Here is a 4,739-nt window from a genome sequence, read left to right on the forward strand (position 1 = left end):
AATGTTACAGACATATGGAATTTTGAACATGAGGTCATGACTGACTTTTACTGCTTTTACTTTTACACAATTTCAATGGTTTTGATATTTGTTTATGAGGACATAGGTATGCATTTCAATTGGGTAGGCGAATGTCACCACAACATGATGGATATGGAACATTAAGTTTTGGTTAATTATTTTCTCTGTTTATTCAAAATCAAAAAGTATTCTTGGAGTGCTTTTTATGTCAGGTATATGTGCTAGAATAAAATCAGAGATATCAATGAAATTCGTTGAACAAAACTACAGTATTACCATACTTTCTAAGTGTCCCCAGTGCCACTTATGAAGAAATTGGTTTATTCCTACTAGTGCAATTTAAAATTGATGGAAAATTTAGGAAATGGAGCCTGACAGGATGAAATCAGGTCCTTTGGAGGGTGCCTTTTAAAGTGGAAACTTTCTTCTTCTTCTTCCTCTTACTAGCACTTTCCTGTCCATTATAGTTAAGTGAGCCCCTTAACCTAAGTAAAGCTTATGTTCTCTTAATTTGTTTCTTCCATGCATTTTGTAGCCATGAGGCAAGATAACTAACACGAATTTATCTTGAAATAAATGTATCTTTACTAGTTGGAGGTAATGTCATGCTAACTGCAAATAGACTTCTCCTAAGTACAATTGGCATACGTAATGCATGTATTTTTTAGTCTTGTGAAAAGGCCTCCAATATCCTGAAGATGCGTCAATAAGATCAACCTCACTTAGAGACAGCAAAACAGAGAGAGAAGTGCTTAGCACATTATGATTCATTATCTCTTTTTCATAATTGATAAACTTTACTTTCAATTTTTTCTTGGAACTGCATGTTCTTTTCAGAATAAAGAAAGTTTACCTGATTACGGTAGATATGGGTACATTACAACTTTGTATGCAATTTCCTTTGAAAATTTACATTCCAATGATTTTTAAGCTTTCTTCTCCCAATATAGTGACATCTAAATATTTACTGGTTATAAATTTAGTGGAATTATGAGGTAACACTATAACATATCTCCTCTAAGGTCTTTTATTACCATCTCACTAACATGCATATATGAGCTAACATAGAGAAATGACCGAGGGAATATTACAGAGCTGTTGTGCATCTTGTAATTACATCCATTGACATTTCTCCCTTTGTGGAAATGATTTCCCTCACAAACTTCCCTCTTCAAATCTATCCTTCACACAGTTCAATAGCAGCAGCAAGGGCTAAATCTCTACTGCAACCACAATTTAGCTACTTTCAGAGTGTCTGATTCTATTACTGTCGCTGAAACCAAAAACATTTCTCACTTGGGAAATCATCATATATTGTCACTGAACTTTCTGTTTTTTTCTGCTACATGTGGAAGTTTTCATTATGAAAATAACCACAATGCATGCCCTGGATTTGGATATGGCAATCATTTTTGCTTCAGAATTTCCCATTTCTCTCAGCTTATGTGCTTAAGCACCCAGAAAAAACTAGGGGACATACTCTGTTCATAGAGAATGTGAACTTCATGTCAAGTCTCATAAAAGGAGACAAAGGAGGACACTATATACTTGTTAAGGGAAAACAAAAAAGAGATAACTATCACAACTATATATGTAGTAAATACAGGGCACCTAAAAGTATAAAACCAATATTAAGGGATGAGAAAAATTAAATAGGCACTAGCATAAGTGTAATTGGAGAACTTAATACCACATTGTCAAAATAGATAGACCAACACGACAAAGTTTCAACCAAGAATTATCTTTCATGAACTCCAGTGGGCTGCCCTGGGCTAGAGAAACACCTCCCATCACCTCTCCACTATGGCAGGACTCTGAACGGAGAGAGGCTTCCACGGTGGTTATTTTCTAGAGGATCATATTGGGCAAGAATTACCCTCACAAAATTATTCCACAAATTCTGTACATCCTCTCTATTTTGTCTCTTCCAAAGCCTGTGTTTGTCTTTTGACTTTCAATGACAATGTTGTCCTGTTAGGCCTGACTTACCAGCCTTGTATGTCAAGATAACATTAAACAGTGTATACCAAAATTTTCATGCCTTCATAGCCTAATGATAATGCACAGTGTTTCATCTTAGGTGTTTAAACTTTGAGTAGGGTGTGCTCACACTCTGGAGATCACCTGATAAGTCGGGGTATCTGATGCATTGTTTTCTTCTTGGAGTTTCTAATCTTGACTCGTACATCACCATTTTCAATGGGTATGTTCTGTGCACACTACTTAGTAACTAAATTTCTTCTAAGGGAATAAGTATACTCCAATATGGCTCATGATATAAATATTTTCAGAAATCTGGGTCTCAAAAGTTTAATTCTTGGAAATTAGCAATGAACTTATAACACTTTACTCCCTTCCCCTCTTTTGAATCATTTCCTCCTGTCCTCCTCAAACCTTCACTGTTTTAACACATTTAGAGATGAGCACTGATCTACAAATTCAATCTTAATGTTTCCTAAATAACACATAAATGTGATAAGAAGTATGATAGTCATGAAGCAAAATTTATCTTCCACTGGAAATCTGTAAAGCAAAACAAATGATTTCTTTGAGAATACAATGGTGGGAATGAACACCACATAGTGAAAGTGTGTAACTTGATGTGACTCTAACAGCACCAGATCTGTCTTCCCCCAGAAGCATTTTTGTCACGATCTCATCTCTCAGCAAGGATGTCAGCTTAGTACCAACATTGTCATGGAAAGCACAGGAAAGGAGATAATACAGGATTCAGAATGTTGCAAGTTCTTTGACATCTGGAGACACTTGAAAATTTGCACCATACATTTCAAGGACAATGCCCCTGAAATGAAAGACTTAAACAGAACTTTGAACACAGATGTTTATTGGGGTCTTTCTACATAATGACCCCTGCTTTCTCTTCTCTATCCTTAAAAAGGAGATACCCTTCTGTTTGTTTCAGGATGACAGTCTGATAATATTCCTTGTCTCCCTCACCCAGACATAATAAACTCTGTGCCATGTTGCATTGGCACAAATCTTGGGTCTCTTCATGTTTCTCCTCTCCATCTGTACATTGCATATGTTATACAAATATATTCCAATTATAGATAATGTAAATTAGAGTGAGGTGAAAGATCAAGGTCTTAGCAATATTTACGTTCTAATTTCGGTCTGATTATGAACATGGAAGTCTTTGTGTTCTTCTCTTGACCAGAGGTGTCAGCAGTACTGACCTACTCAAAATGTTTTGAAAAATTTCATATGTTTATTTCATGTATCTCCATCCTCAAAATACTAGAGCTACAAGTTTTTTGGAAAGGAGAGATTTTTTTTTAGCAAATTTCCATGCAGTATTTTCATTAGGATTGATACCAAGTGCATAAGCATATGAAATCTTTACCTATTGGCTGTTTATGTCTCATGGCAGCCACTGGGTGTGTCAGTTTCTTGTATCATACTGTAGAGAAAGTTGCAGGACCAGCAGGAAAAGTTTAGAATGACAGTGTGCATTCTGGCAAATAAAGAGTTAATCCCTCCTAGAAAGAGTAGCTAAGAAAAACAGTAAACTGAGAAGAAGCTTGGGTCACTTTGATGCCATAGCTGCAATTCCTGTTTTGAACACTTTCACTTAAACACAAAGGAGCCAACTGGGTCAGAGGTTATAGTATAAGCTCACTTAGTTTGTAAGTCATACACTGTGACAAGGATACATTCATTCTTTAATATATAGTTCTCTCAAAACATCAAAACACTAATGAACACTATTTTTTTAAACTAACTTGGGCTTAAATGTGGGGCACTTCCATGATATCACATTGAATACCTTGGCAAAGCAACAACAATAACAACAACAACAGCAACAACAACAACAAAACAAAGACAGATTATTCAACAATGTGCAGGGCTAGGGAGATAGCTCATTAGAATAGGTGTTTACCTGGCAAGCACAAGGTCCTGAGTTCAATCCTCAGTACTGGAAAAACAAACAAACAAACAAACAAACAAACAAAACAAAAACAACAACAAACAACAAAACAAAACAAAAAACAATGTGCACATAGGGTAAAGAAAAGGAAACTAGCTGAGTCAGGGTCTCAGTTCTTAAATCTGTAAGTCAAGCAATAATATTGCTGAATGGGAAGATTTGTTTACTTGATGGATAAGAAAATCTGAGAACAAAGACCTCAGATTACTGGATCCTTATTTCCTCTTTCCAACTAAGTGATTTTTGTTCCTTCTTTTAAAATTAATTCTCTAATTCTCTTATTGATTTATATTCATGAATTCTAGATAAAAGTGCACCTCTACAAGTGTGACAATATTTTTCTGTCATGATGATTTGCCCTAACACATGCCTCAAAGGAGTAGGGTAAAATCATCATTTCAAGAAATCTCAGAAATCAGAAGATAAATTGATTGTTATTCTTTGGAAGCATTTTATTAACATATTTAATAAAAGAGATGGGAAGTGCACTATTAGGGTTATTAAAATTAATATATTTAACCCCCCTTTTTAGCATTTCTTTATTATATCACAATGCCATATTTCTTTCTTTTTTGATATAATATTAATTTTATTGAGAAAGAAATATCATTGAGACAGTTTCAAAACAGGTTAGTAGGATAGTTACAATAATTAATAAATGGCATATTATTGTCTTCATAGTATTTATAGTACAAGATGGAGATATAATATCTTGTCTAAACACTATTAGTACAAATCTTTCTTCACACTGAACTAAGAGAATGTAGCT

The 4,739-nt window shown here is 34.7% G+C and overlaps 1 protein-coding gene across 4 annotated transcripts in view; it reads right to left on the bottom strand.

Moving 5' to 3' along the window:
- Positions 1-4,739, bottom strand: part of LOC101563803 (bile salt sulfotransferase-like) — a 43,045-nt gene that overhangs the window by 9,236 nt on the left and 29,070 nt on the right. The gene's annotated exons all lie outside the window — the stretch shown is intronic.

Source organism: Octodon degus, unplaced genomic scaffold (assembly GCF_000260255.1).
Source record: "Octodon degus isolate 3935 unplaced genomic scaffold, OctDeg1.0 scaffold00404, whole genome shotgun sequence".
In the NCBI taxonomy this organism is placed as follows: Eukaryota; Metazoa; Chordata; class Mammalia; order Rodentia; family Octodontidae; genus Octodon; species Octodon degus.